The sequence below is a fragment of the Furipterus horrens genome, unplaced genomic scaffold (genome assembly GCF_987537825.1).
Source record: "Furipterus horrens unplaced genomic scaffold, mFurHor1.1.pri manual_scaffold_4, whole genome shotgun sequence".
NCBI classification, from domain to species: domain Eukaryota; kingdom Metazoa; phylum Chordata; class Mammalia; order Chiroptera; family Furipteridae; genus Furipterus; species Furipterus horrens.
In genome coordinates, this window is record NW_028327174.1 from 8,709,520 (window position 1) to 8,724,772 (window position 15,253).

The following is a 15,253-nucleotide window of genomic DNA, read 5'->3' on the forward strand; positions in this document are numbered from 1 at the left end:
TTTCTGCCCTCGGCTTCAGGAGAGGTAAGTGAGGAGGGCAGTCTCTGGGGTCAGGACACGATGTTGACAGAGCTGGGGCCAGTGCTGTTCCCAGCAGTCCCTGCCCAGCGCAGGGGGCCGGGTCCTGCTCTGTGCCCATTCCAGTCGCCGGAGGGGAAACCTCTCCGGAAAGTGAATGTAGTTCTGGCCAGGCCTCTGGAAATCCCTGATGTGTGCGCCGTGGGCTGGGAGCATCCAGAGAACAATGTTGGGGCCATGTCAGCGGCTGGCAAGGACTCCGTGGGACAAGCAAGGCTTCCAGGCAGCTGCTGCAGTTCTTCTCTGCTGCCTGGTGGCCTGACCCAGGGCTGGCTTCTGCAGCTCCATTGGAAACCTGGGCTGCTGGTTGCAAGGAGCCCCGCTTCTTTGGCCACCTCCCGACAGCCCTTTGGAAGCTGGGGATCACCACTGGGAACTCCACAGTGGTGTGCAGGCAGTGGCTGCCAACCTGGGAGCCCATGAAATGGCGGAGCCGTAGAAGCCTCCTGGTACCTAGGAGCAGTTCAAGAAGTCTTATCACCTTGCTTTCCCCCTCCTCCCAGCTTCCCCCTACTCCTAAGCTACATCTTAAACAGGAAACACCAGGCTTCCAAGATAAGGACCACAGCACCCACCCTGGGAAGGGCTCTGTCCCTGTACCAGGCTGAGAGTTACATTTGGCTCTGTGTCCTGGCCCTGCCACCACCCCTCCTGCTCTAGAGCTGGCTCAGTGCGCCTGTGACTCAGGCAGCCCCAGGGCATCAGAGGCGGTGACCTCACCCGTGGAGAATGCCCACTGGAGTTCACCCTGAGTCTGGTGGGTCCACTGCTCCCTGCCTCCCTCTCTGAGCCAGCTGGCCACACACAGCTGCTGACAGGAGCACCTCCTGTGAGCTAGGACACCTCTGTTACACAGGTGCTAATTATTAATTGGGGGTGAGCTGATTCCCCACCTTCCGCCAGCTTACTGGGTCATCAGAGGCACGGAGCTGTCTCTCTCTGGTCTGCTGCCTCCCTCAGCCTCCCAACAGGGAGGCAGCTTGGCATCCATCCCTCAGTGCCCCAGGCTGCCCGATGCTCCACCCACATTTAATCCTCCCCATGCCCACCGAGGGAGGGATTGTTGTTCCCATTTCACACACGAGGAAACTGAGGCCCAAGAGGTGGTGGGAAACGGGCCTGGGGTGGCCTGACCCAATCGATCCCACATCCTTCCTCTTTGCCACATTGCTACACCGAGGACAGTCCAAGACTCCATCTTCTCATGCCAAGAGTGAGAACTTGGAGCCTCTCTCTTATCTGCCTCCCCCACCCTGAGTCCTGCAGGAGGCAGGAGATTCCCTTTGCTCAGGAACTATTCCTAAGGCTGGAATATTCTCTCCAGCCCCAGCATGGCAAATGCGCACCTGACCTCAGTGGGCTGGCATGTGAGTGCCTCTCTGGGGCCGTCTGGGGCTAGGAATCAGGACTTCAAAGCGGAGGAGGACTCAGCCCCCATGCTGCAGGCGCTCACAGCAAGTGCAACACAGTACAATCTAAAGGATGAATGTCACGGCAGAAACAAATTCCATTTACCATCAGGAAGATAAAGCACAGAACGTTTGGAAGTCCTCAAGAGGAACAAATCTGTAAGGGCTGTCAGGTGAACCATGAAGAGAAGGTGACATTCCAGAACGGTTTTGTCTTGGGGGGAGGCGACAAAGAGGGTAAAAGGAGCCCTGGCTGCTGTAGCTCGGTGGACTGAGCGTTGGCCTGCGAGCCAAGTGTCGCTGGTTCGATTCCCAGTCAGGGCACATGACTAGGTTGCACGTCAGGTCCCCAGTTGGGGGCGCGAGTGAGAGGCAACTGCACAGTGATGTTTCTCTCCCTCTCTCCTTTCCCCTCTCTCTACAAATAAATAAATTCTTAAAAATAAAAACAAAGTAAAAGGGGTCAAATGCAAGGTGATAAAAGGAGACTAGACTTCAGGTGGGGAGGATACAATGGACTATATAGATGTATTATAAAGCTGCACACCTCAAATTTATGATTAATTTATCATCAACATTAGAAATTTATTAATGTTATAAAATATTTATATAATGTGATTAATATGTTATTAATATAATTCATTATGTTACTATTAATTTCACACAAAGTAAATAAATAAGTGTGAATGAGAGAAATTAAAAGAAAAAAAAAGACTTTGTTTTGCATCACTGAGCAGCAGTTAGCCTGAGAGGCGAGCGGTAGGAAGACCATTCCAGGCAGAAGGAACAGCGTGTGCAAAGACTCAGGTGTGTGACCTGTCCAAGGAGGGAGACAGAGATGCAGGGCGCCAGTGGGGCCCCACCGAGGGGGTGGAGGCAGACTTTGACCGGAGCTTCGGAGTCACATAGGCCTGGCTTTAGTCCCACGCTGCCCCCTCACTAGCCAAGCCTCAGTTTTCGTCACCTCTGAACTGGGAAGACTGTACCCTCCCTATGGTTGAGAGACCGACATGAAATAATGTGTCATTTCCGAGCATAGTGTGGCATGTGTTAAGCCTCCTATTACACATTTCTAAGCACGTTTATTTTCTTGCTGGCGCCGCCATAACAAAGTGCCACACCGACATTTATTTCTCCCAGTGCTGCAGGCTGGAAGTCCAAGATCAAGGTGTCAGCAGGTTTGGCTTCTCCCGGGGCCTCTCTCCTTGGCTTGCAGATGGCCGCCTTCTCACTGTCTTCACAGGTACTTTCCTCTGCGCCAGCTCAGCCTTCCTGTCTCTTTGTCCAAATCTCCTTTTCTTGTAAGGACACCAGTCATACTGGATCAGGGCCCACCCGATGGCCTGATTTTACCTTAATCAAATCTGCAGAGGCCCTGTCTCCGAGTACAGTCCCACGGGGGTGCTAGGGGTTAGGGCTTCAACACGCGAAGGTGGGGAGGGTGCAGATCAGCCCCTGGAGCCTGTACATGGTCCAGTAAGGATGGCGAACACACAGAGGTTTCGGGCACCGTTCTGAACCCCGTGTATTAACCCCTGTGGTGCTCACCCAGCCCTAGGAGAGGGGTCTATGATCAGCTCCAGTTTGTGGGTGAGGAAAACGAGACAGGGAGGCCTTTAGTTTCGGCCTCACGCCACACAGCTGGCAAGGGGGGGTCCCTGCTCTTCTTCCTCCCTCCCTTACAGCCTTATCCTCACCCCGTAGCACCCGCTCCCTGCATGCCCACAACCAGGCCCAGGGGGGTCACTCAGGTAGGGCCACACCTGTAACCTTTCCCCCATTCTCCAGTATTTAGGTATTTTTTTCAGTTAATATGTTCGTCCATGATAAATGGGGTTGGAATGAAAGTATTTGGATGTAGAGTTTATTTCTTCTTTTGGATTTTATAGTTGGGAACTCCCAGGGCAAAGGCAGCATTTTACTGTCCCTAAGAGTCTGGAAGGAGTGTCCCTAAGCATGAAAACGGAGCTGGGTTTCCTCCAAGCACCTGCACCTCCCACCTGCTGGTTTACTTTGGGGGAGGGGAGGCTGAGCAGCAGGAATGTCATCAGACCTGCCCCATCTCCAGCCACCTCTGCCTTAGAAAGGTCCAGGCCCTAAATGCTTGTGTTTTGGAGATCTTGAGTCCAAAGCAACCATCATATAACAATCTGGTTATGGTTATGGGTTTGGGGTGGGACCTGGCAATGTGCATCCTTAAAGCCCTAGTGATTTTTTTATTTATTTTTAAATTTAAAAGTCCTTTTTATTTCTGTTTTTTTATATGCTTTATTGATTATGCTGTGACAGTTGTCCCAATTTCTTTTCCCTTTGTTCCCCTCCACCCAGTGACCCCCTTCCTCCAGTTGTCCCCCCCCCCTTAGTCCATGCCCATTGGTTGTGCATATAGTTCTTCTCAACATCTTCCTGTCTCCTCCACTCCCTCCTCCTATGCTTCTTACTTCCTGCACCATCTCCCTCCCTTTCCCCCTTCCCCCTCCCTGCTGACCTCCCCCCAGTATGTTCCCCACACCTATAATTCTCTTCCCACTCTCGTTGCCTACTTAGTTTGCCTTTGTTTCGATTCCCTAGCTTCTGTTGTTGGTCGTTGTGATACAGTTTTCATTTTAATGTTCATAGTTTTGATCCTCTTTCTCCTAAACAAGTCCCTTTAACATTTAATGTAACAGTGGTTCGGATCTGATGAACTCTTTCAGTTTTACTTTGTCCTGGAAGCACTTTCTCTGTCCTTCTATTATGAATGACAGCTTCGCTGGAGAGAGTAATCGTGGTTGTAGGTTTTTGCTTTTCATTACTTTGAATATTTCTTGCCAGTCCCTTCTTGCCTGCAGAGTTTCTTTTAAGAAATCAGCTGATAGTCTTATTGGGACCCCTTTGTACGTAATTCTCTTCTCTGTTGCTGCTTTTAAGATTCTCTGTTTATCCTTAATTTTTGACATTTTGATTATAATGTGTCTTGGTGTGGTTCTCCCTGGGTCCACTTGTTTTGGAACTCTCTGTGCTTCCTGGACCTGGAAGTCAACTTCCTTCCCCAAGTTAGGGAAGTTCTGCTTCATTGTTTTTTCACATAATTTTTCAATTTCTAGTTCTTTCTCTTCACCTTCTGGCAGCCCTATGATTCGGATGCTGGCCCGCTTGTAGCTGTCCCAGAGGTTTCTGAGCCTCTCCTCATTTTCCTCACTTTTCGTTCCTCTCTCTGCGCTGTCAGCCTAGGCCTCCTTCTCGGCCAGATGCTGTCTCCTCGCTCCGACAGGCTCCTGTGTTTGTTTGCCTCTGCTCCTGTTACGGTGTAAGGGCCCAAAGCCCTAGTGGTTTAAATGCAGGGGATCCTGAGCTACACGTTAAGAAAATGCAGCTCCTAAGACCAAAACCCTTTCCAAGCCCATCCTCCTACACCTCTTCCTTGAGCACCCTTCCTTCCACGCCCCTACCCTACGCATGGGGTTGGGCACGAAGGAGGGACATGGGAATCTGCAAGATGAATGAATGAATGAACGACTGGAGTGTATAACCTTCCCAAGGAGCTGCTGTGTGCCAGGCCCCACGCCTTGTCTGGTCCGAACCCTTATTCCACTACCCAGACCCCATTACAAAGGCCCCTCCTCACCAAGAGGCCTGGTTGGGCCCCAGCACCTCTGCTACTTCCCACATGACCTTGGGCACCTCTCTGTGTCCCTGAGCCACTATGTGTCCTCCCTCCCCATAAACCAGACATGTTTGTTGTTCCCATATTATCTATTTCCTATGGGTCACTATGATGTTGAGATAAGGGTGGGGTGCTACCAAGTCTGGATGAGAAGAGGAAAACGGAAATCCAGAGAGGGCAGGGGGCCTTGCTGAGGTCGACTAGCAAGCAAGGGGAGAGAATCCAGAGGTGGCTTGGGGGTGCTCTTGATTGAGGCTGGCAGGGAGATCAAGGGGGAAAGATGATTTCTGAAGGAGGGGAGGGGGCAGACACAGGTTCTCCAGGGCTCCCTTCTACCTGCCAAGTCCCTGGACCCAGGAAAGGCCCTCCTTTCCATGCCTGCACCTGCTCGCCCAGCTGAGCACCCCACGCGGCCCAGGAATGGCTCTTCAATGGCCAGAGGTGGGGCACTGGCTGCTTGGTAGCCCTGGTGTTTGCTCAGCACTTGGCCCTGACCAGAGCCACAGCCGGGCCGGTGCCAGGGCTGCAGCTCTCGGACCACAAGAGTGGAGTTTCCTCCTCAGCCAAGGGGAGGATGCAGGCTCTGCTGGGCAGGCCCAGGCCCTCCGTGTCCCCGGCCCTGGCCCCATGGACTCCGGGAATAGGCAGAGAGGCTGGCTTCCCTGGACAGTGGCCCGGAAGGGTGAGGCAGGAGGGGCCAGAGCTGGGTCTGCTCGGGCCTGGGCAGCCTGGGAGGACGAGCTGTTTGTGCCTGTGAGGCCTGGGTGGGTGTGCCTGGCCTCTGATGTGTTCCCTCCAGAGGCCACATTTCCCAGAACTCTGCTTTCCCCATGTCATGAACCTCAGGGCAGGAAGGACCTCAGAGACCAGCTCCCGTTGTTGGGTTTACAGAGGAAACCAGGCCCAGTAAGGGGCGGGGGGGGGGGGGGGGGGCGGGGGGGATGGGGGAGTGATGGGGGAGGGGAGGTGTGAGCTTGCGGCCAGCTGGGAGGGGCTCAATCAGGAGGTCGCTCTTCATAAACCCCCACAGAGGCACCAGCTCCCTTCTTCCTCCTCCAGCTGCCGATCAACCAGACTGATGCTGCGTGTCCACACATTCGTCTCCCCGACCGGGCCCAGAGCCCTCGAGGGTGAGGCTGGCTTTCTCCTTCTCCAGGGCAGGAGTGGCCTGTGAGTCTGTGTCAAAGTGAAGTGAACTCCTAGCCCCAGGCTTGTGTCCTTCTGATGCTCCTGTCCCTCACTCCGCCCCCACCCCCACTGTGAGTCTGATTTGGGGGGAGTAAGAGAGTGACTCTTTAGACACGCAGACCCCCTCTGGGCTGGAGAGCAGTCTCCTCTTAAGGAAACTCACTAAAAAGCTCGGGAATAATAACACAGGCCCAGGAGAGGAGGGAGGGCCAGGGTTCTCAGATACTAGGAACTTAACCTAGAGTCACCAACTACCCTGGTTTGCTTGACACCTAAGGGGGTTCCCGCGACATGGGGCTTTGCGTGCTAAAAGGGGAACAAGTGTTGACTGTCTAACTGTGGGTAAGTCACTCCACCTCTTCATATCTCAGAGGTTTACCAGAAAATAGGGTTAATATCTATCTTATCTCCCTTAGGTTGCCATAAAGCTCCTAGGAGACTGTGAATAGAAAGTTAAATTGTGCTACATACATCCCAGTATATTTTATTGATTATGCTGTTACAGTAGTCCCAATTTCTTTTCCCTTTGCTACCTTCTGCCCAGTACCCCCCTTCCCTCCAGCAATCCGACCCCCCTTAGTTCATGTCCATGGTCATGCACGTAAGTTCTTTGGCTTTACCTTTTCATATATTATTCTTAACTTCCCCCTGTCTGTTTTGTACCAACCAATTATGCTTCTCAGTCCCTGCACCATTTCCCCCTTTTCTCCCCCTCCCCCTCCTAGCTGATACCACTCCATACCTATGATTCTGTTCCTATTCTGGTTGTTTGCTTGATTTGTTTTTGTTTTTATTTTTTTAGGTTCTGTTGTTGATAGTTGTGAGTTTGTTGTCATTTTAATGTTCATAGTTTTGATCCTCTTTTTCTTAAATAAGTCCCTTTAACATTTCATATAAGAATGACTTGGTGATGATGAACTCTTATAGCTTTACCTAGTCTGGGAAGCATTTTATCTGCCCTTCCATTCTAAATGATAGCTTTGCTGGATAGAGTAATCTTGGCTGTAGGTCCTTGCTTTTTATCACATTGAATACTTCTTGCCAGTCCCTTCTTGCCTACAAAGTTTCTTTTGAGAAATCAGCTGATAGTCTTTTAGGAAACCCTTTGTAGGTAACTCTGCTTTTCTCTTGCTGCCTTTAAGATTCTCTCTTTATCTTTAACTTTTGGCATTTTAAAATATTTTATTTATTTTTTAGAAAGAGGGGAAGGGAGGGAGAAAGAGAGGGAGAGAAACATCAATGTGTGGTTGCCTCTCACCCACCCCCAGCTGGGGACCTGACCCACAACCCAGGCATGTGCCCTGACTGGGAATCGAACCAGCGACCCTTTGGTTCACAGGCTGGCGTTCAGTCCACTGAGCCACACCAGTCAAGAACTTTGGCATTGTAATGATGATGTATATTGGTATGGTCCTCTTTGAGGCTAGCTTGTTTGGGACTCTCTGTGCTTCCTGGACTTGTATGTCTATTTCCTTCACCAAATTTGGGAAGTTTTCCTTCATTATTTTTTCACATAAGCTTTCGATTTCTTGCTCTTCCTCTTCTCCTTCTGGCACCCCTATGATTCGGATGTTGGAATGTTTAAAGTTGTCCCGGAGATTCCTAAGCCTGTCCTCATGTTTTTCAATTCTTGTTTCCTCATTCTGTACTGGTTGACTGTTTTTTTCTTCCTTATGTTCCAAATTGTTGATTTGAACCCTGGTTTCCTTCCCTTCACCATTGGATTTCGTGTGGATTTTCCTGTTTTACTTAGCATAGCCTTCACTTTTTCCCTTCTGCGTTTGCCATACTCAAGCATATCTGTCAAGTCTGTGAGCATATTTATCATTAGTGTTTTGAACTCTATGTCTGTTAGGTTGGCAACCTCCTCATCTGTTAGTTCATCTATCTCCTCATCTGTTAGGTTGGTTATCTCCTTGTCGCTTAGTTCTTCCACTGGAACCTTGATCTTCTCCTTCTTTTGGGCCATACTTCTCTGTCTGCTCATCTTGACAGGCTCCTGTGTTTGTTTGCCTTTGTGTCTTAAGCAGAGTGATTGTACCTGTTACGTTGTAAGGGGTGGAGCCTTAGGTATTCATCAGTTCAGGGCAACCCATTTCACTACGTTGTGGTGCTGTGTGTGGGGGAGGGGTCTGCAAAGGAACAATGCTGCTTGCTCAGCACTAACCCCTTTTCCAGGCACTTCTCTCACTTTCCGCATGGGTCTGGCACCTCTCTAGCTGTTGCCCTGGCTGTTGTTTCCAGAGTGGGTGGGTCTGCAGACATTCTAGGACCATGGGGGCCTCTAAACAAATGGATTCTGATGAGAGACCTGCAGTTTCTTCCTCCACCCCAACCCACACTGGTTTTCACAGTCAGAAGCAATGAGGTTTTATTTTCCCTGGTGCTGGAACCATGAGCTGCATGGTCTGGTCTGGTGCTGGGAGCACTCCCCAGGGGTCCCTCCCTAGTTTTTTTTAATGTGTGACTGCGCTTTCCGCTGGCCAGCCACAGCCACTGTCGCCACAACTTCCACCACACCGCATCCTCTCCACCATGGCTCCACCCTTCCTACCTGTCTGGGTGAGTATTTCTTCTTTATATCTTTGTTGGACTGCCATGCAGCTCAGTTTTCTGGAACTTCTGATTGTCTCCAGTTTTGTGGTAGTTGTATTCTTTCTTAGTTGTGGAGAGAGTAGCATGCCTACCTATGCCTCCATCTTACCGGAAGTCCTATTTTCTCACTCTTAGTAGTGGCCATCCTGGTGAAAGATTTTTTCCTCCTTTCATTTCACCTAATTTCTGAAATTCATTTATTCATCAACAAACACTAATCAGCACCTACTATGTGCCAGGCACCAGATATGCACGGGCAGGAAAGGAAGAGACAGAACTCAGAACTCCTACATGGGTAGTATAGTACGATGAATTTGTTCAACAGTAATTTTCATGAGAAGCTACTATGTGCCATGCACTTTCTTGAGCATTGTACAGACATGAACTCATTGGATTCTCAGTGAAGTAGGGATTACGTAATTCCCATTTTGCAGATGAGGAGATTGAGCTTTGAAAGGCTAATAATCAGTACAGAAGTCAGGGAGAGAACACTGTTTTGGGTTTTTTTATTTGCCTCCTTTTATTGTTCTTTTGCAGTTGTCCCAGGTTTTACCCCATTGCTCTCCCCTGCCCCATCCCCCAGTGTTTTTATTTTTGAAGGATGAGTATATGAGTGTGTACAAGGGGAGAGCTTTCTGGGATGGAGTGGCACGTGCAAAGGTTGGGAATACAGGAGAGCGTGATGCCTCCAGGGAACTGCAAATTCAGAGATTTGTACTGAGCTGAGCATCCCTGTAAGCTGTAAACTAGGAGACTGTGAAGACTTTTTCTCTTTTTTTAAATAAATTTTTATTAAAAACTTACATGCTTTCTATAGAATAATACTCTCAAAACCTGCTCTAATGACCAAGGCAGAACAATTCATATATTGCCAAGTTGTGAGTGACCTTTTTTTTTATATGCTTTATTGATTATGCTATTACAGTTGTCCCAATTTCTTTTCCCTTTGTTTCCCTCCACCCAGTGATCCCCCCCCCAGTTGTCCCCCACGCCCTGAGTCCATGCCCATTGGTTGTGCATATAGTTCTTCTCAACATCTTCCTGTCTACCCCACTCCCTCCTACTGTGTTTCTTACTTCCTGCACCATCTCCCTTCCTTTCCCCTCTTCCCCCTTCTTGCCGACCTCCCCCCAATATGTCCCCTATACCTATAATTCTTTTCCCACTCTCGTTGCCTACTTAGTCTGCCTTTGTTTTGGTACCCTAGCTTCTGTTGTTGGTTGTTGTGATACAATTTTCATTTTAATGTTCATAGTTTTGATCCTCTTCCTCCTAAACAAGTCCCTTTAACATCTCATATAACAGTGGTTTGGATCTGATGAACTTCAGTTTTACTTTGTCCTGGAAGCACTTTCTCTGCCCTTCTATCCTGAATGACAGCTTCGCTGGATGGAGTAATCGTGGTTGTAGGTTTTTGCTTTTCATTACTTTGAATATTTCTTGCCAGTCCCTTCTTGCCTGCAGAGTTTCCTTTGAGAAATCAGCTGACAGTCTTATTGGGACCTCTTTGTATGTAATTCTCTTCTTCTCTCTTGCTGCTTTTAGGATTCTCTGTTTATCCTTAATTTTTGACATTTTGATTATAATGTGTCTTGGTGTGGTTCTCCCTGGGTCCAGTTGTTTTGGAACTCTCTGTGCTTCCTGGACTTGTAAGTCTATTTCCTCCCCCAAGTTAGGGAAGTTCTGCTTCATTGTTTTTTCACATAATTTTTCAATTTCTAGTTCTTCTTCTTCACCTTCTGGCAACCCTATGATTCGGATGTTGGTCCGCTTATAGTTGTCCGATAAGTTTCTGAGCCTCTCCTCATTTTCCTCACTTCTCGTTTCCTCTTTCTGCACTGGTTGACTGTTTGTTCCTTCCCTATGTTCCAATCTGTTGATTTGACCCCTGGTTTTCTTGCCCTCACCACTAGTTTCGTATGTGTTTTTGTTCATGTCAGCAGGACTAGCCTTCATTCCTTCCCTGTCTTGTTTAAGATCTGCTGTTAGGTCTGTAAGCGCTTTTATAAGCAAAGCTCTGAACTGTGCCTCAGAAAGATTTCCTATCTGCTGCTTCGTTAGATTAGAAATTTGCTGTCTGGTCAGCTGCGTTACTGGGATCTCTGTCATGATCTGTGCCATCCTGAACAGTTTTGTGTTTACCTTTGCTTCCTGGGCAGGGTTGTCACACCTCCTACACTGAAGGGGGAAGAGCCCTGAGAACTCATTACAACTGGGCGTTTTCTGTGGGGGTGAGGGTCCAAGACAGATTCCTGCCGTTCAATCTCCGCTGAGAGACTGGGAGCCTCCTCCTCCGTCCCCACCCCCCACCAGGCCTCACAGTCCAAGGCAATGGGGGTCTGCCTTCCCGGCTCTGGAATCACAAGCTGACGGGTCTGGTCTGCAGCCCAGGGTGCTCCCCAGGCGCTTCTCGCCTCCCCTTAAATACAGGTGTCTGTGCTAACCGCTGTCCTGCCGCCATCACTGCTGCTGCTGGGGACAGCACAGCTTGACCTCTCCTCCCCATCTTCGCCCCTCCTACCTGTCCAGGTGAGCACCACTTCTTTATAACTTCATACGTTGGACTTCCATTTATTTTCTGGAACTTCTGGTTATTGCTGGTTTTGCGGGAGTTGTATTCCTTCTTAGCTGTGGAGGGAGACGGGGCCTGTCAGTCTCGGCCCTCATCTTGGCCGGAAGTCTCCTGTGTTTGTTTGCTTCTGTGTCCCAGGGAGAGCTGTCACCCCTACTACGTTGTAAGGGGTGGAGCCTTAGGTATTCATCAGTACAGGGTGGTATGTTTCGCCACGTTGTGGCGCTGTATGCGGGGGAGGGGTCTGAGAAGGAACAATGCTGCTTGCCCAGCACTTGCCCCTTTTCCAGGCACTTCTCCCACTTCCGTACCGGACTGGCGCCCCTCTAGCTGCTGCCCTGGCCGTCATTCCCAGAGTGGGTGAGTCAGCGGATGTTCTAGGACCGTGGGGGCCCTTTAAACAAGTGGACTCTGCTGAGAGACTGGCAGTTTCTGCCTCTGCCCCAACCCCCACTGGTCTGCACAGTCAGAAGCAATGAGGCTTGATTTTCCCCGGCGCTGGGACCATGAGCTGCGCTGTCTGGTCTTGTGCTGGGAACGCTCCCCAGGTGTCCCTCCTGACTTTTTAAACCTTGTAACTGCGCTTTCCACCGGCCCGCCGCTGCTGTTGCCGCTGCTGCCACCACCAAGCCGTGTCCTGTCCTCCCCGGCTCCACCCCTCCTACCTGTCTGGATGAGTATTTCTTCTTTATATCCTTCTTTGCTGGACTTCCATGCAGTTTGATTTTCTGGAACTTCTGGTTGTTTCTAGTTTTGAGGTAGTTCTATTCCTTCTTAGTTGTGAAGGGTGACGCAGTATGTCTGTCTAGGCCTCCATCTTAGCCGGAAGTTGTGAAGGGCTTTAAGGAGTAGGATGAAGGTAGAAAAATTGGACAGATGAGGGTGTTAAAAGGATCTGGATTGTAAGAGCTTGGAGGGAGAAGATGAGGCGGGTGACCAGTGGGCTGGCTCATGCTGGACACTTCCTCTTAGGTTTAAAACCTTGTCTCACCAAAAAGGGTTGGGTCAACCAAACACTTCTGAGGGATTAATGGCTAATGTTTCATGATGCCCTGGGCTGATCCTGGGGTTACATTGATGCCTTAGAGCCAGTTCGAGAAGGGCCCACAAGGTTCACCATCCGACCACATGCTCGGTAACTGTGAGCGCCAAGGGGCAGTCACTAAAGGGCTCCCTCCCCCAGCTACCTAGTGTGGACCTGCCAGCTGCAGCTGCGATGGGGCGAAGGCAGAAACACACGCACAGTTAAGTTCAGCCCCTGTAGGGCGGGGTCTGGCGTCCGTCTCAGCCTGGAGGGGGGCGTAAAGGGCAGGCTCAGGGAACTTGGGGTCACCATTGAGGAGACCTTATCCTTGTAAAGAAGTCCCCTAACAAACTTTCTGTGGGGCCTCGGGGCGGAGCCCAGAGGGTGGAATGCCCCGCCCCACGTCCGGCCCCTCTCCTCCCAAGCCCCTCCTGCCTGTAAGGAGAGCAGTGCGCGGGCGAGCCTTCCGGGCATATTCCGGACTCCGTCAGCTGCTGCAACCTGCCCGCAGTGGGGCACCCTTCCAAGGCCACTCCTCCCCAGCAGCCTCCTGCCAGGAAGTCAGCCGCCCCGCCATCCCCAGGGGCTGCCCTGGGTGGCGGGGTGCCTGCTCCCATTGGGGCGCACGACCACCAACCACGTACAAGCTCGGGCAAGATATCACGTGCCTGCGCCCTAGCCCACCCTGCTACACGGGGAGCCTTGGACCTGCGGCGCCAGCGGGGGGTTGTTGGGCCAGAAAATGAGGACTGGGGAACCCTGGGATACCCAAAAGCCGGGGGTGGGGTAGAAAATCATCCACCCTCCAGGATGTCCCAGCCCACCTGGCGCCTGCTCTACGCCTGGCAATGAACTCAATTTTTTAAAAATCGCCTATACTATCTTGGGAGGCATGGTTTAGTGAGAGCCGACACTCTAGAACCACACAGCCTGGGTTCAATCTAGCTGGGTTGCTTCTTGGCTTTGTGAACTGTGGGTAACTTATGGAGTTTTTCCGAGCCTCGGTGTCCTCGTCTGTACTATGGGATTGCTAATGGCTCATTCCTCAGGGTTGCGGTGAGCGTGAAATGTGTTGACGTCAAGATAGCACGTCTCAGAAGTTTTGGTAGAATTGTTTGCAGGGCCTTGATGAATAGTTGGCCCTAAAAGGTTGCATCCCCAAGGGTCAGAGGTGAGACCCAAATTCCAGTGTCTGACTCTGAGTACAGCTTGTCGTCCCTGGTCTTGCTGGCCAGTGAGGGGGTAGGTATAGGTGTAGGTTAAAATTTTTAAAACAGCAGGGTACTTACTTTCCCATTCCAGTAAATCCTGATTGGGGTCAAGGAGAGCATCTTTTACTAGAATGGGTCTAACGCCTCCTTGGCGATGTCCCTTTTTTAGCAAAGGAAAGACAGGCCTCAGACAGGAGGCTTGGGCAGGAGATGGGAGCTAGGTAAATGTAATAACATGACTTTGTTTTTGATGACTTTAGAGTTTCCAAGGAGAATTTAGAAATTACTGTTTATGGCACTTGGCTTTCCATACATGGTCGTGACATAGCATTCACGTAATGTTTTTAGTATGATAATGTTCAGACATACAAGGGCATGGAGGATAACAGCGCAATGATCTTTCATCTCTCCATCTAATGTTCCCTTTTAAAAGATATAAATGTGTTAAAATGTGAGCTGGTTTTTAAAAAGGGAAAAATAAAAGTATAAGGAGGTTTGCATGGACCGCCTGGGGCTACACTGTGTCCGTTATTTAGTAAATGGAAGGAGGACGGCGAGGGGAGGGGGGCTTGCCTTCCCCCCTGTGGAGGGAGGAGGGGAGATCTGGGCTGCCAACTCCCCCAGAGCCCGGCCGGGCTTCAGTTGTGACCACCTGTGACAGGCACATTCCCCCCGCACCAGAGCGTCCCGCTTGGCTGCCTATAGACTCAAGTCTCCTCACCTGGGTTACTTCTGCCTTCGCTATCTCCGCTGCCCAGTTGGGTCCTAGAGGAATTTTCTGAACCACAAATCTTACCTCCTGTCTGTTTCCCATTTAACCCCTTCCACTGGGGAGTGCCTGCAGGAAAAACCCCAGCCTTGAGCAGGGGGCACGGGTGCCTTCTGTGGTTGGTTGGGGGTCCTCAGACCTCTGACTCCCCCCTCCTTTTCTACCACCTCCTCCCTCCATTTCACTCTCAGGCCAATCTGAACCACTTGCAGTAAATATTTAATGTGTTGGGATGCCTCCCCAGAAATGGTGCTCAGCAGCGGTGCGTAGTACAGCAGGCACGGTCCTCCCTCTCTCTCCTGGAGTCTGCTATTTAGTGCAGGAGGTAAATAACTGTAAAATTAAAAAAAAATTTTTTAAAGGGTTTTATTTATTTTTAGAGAGAGAGGGGAAGGGAGGGAGAAAGAGAGGGAGAGAAACAGCAATGAGAGAGAGAAACACCAAACGGGTGCCGCTGCCCCGTTCCCTGCCACTTCTCCCCCTCCCCTCACACACACGGACCAGGGACCCAACTGCAACCCAGGCACGTGCCCTGATCAAGAATCAAACCAGCGACCTGTCTGTTCACAGGACGATGCTCCAACCGAGCCACAAAAGCCAGGGCATAAAATAAAATTGTTATAAAGGACCAAGAGAGTTTTTGCCTTTTGCCTGGAAAACTCCACACCACCCTGCCCTACTGCAGTCCTCGGCTGTGGCTCTCCTCTCTGCCCCCCTAGATCTCAGGACAGTGTCATTAGCTCCATGGGGTCCCCTCGCAT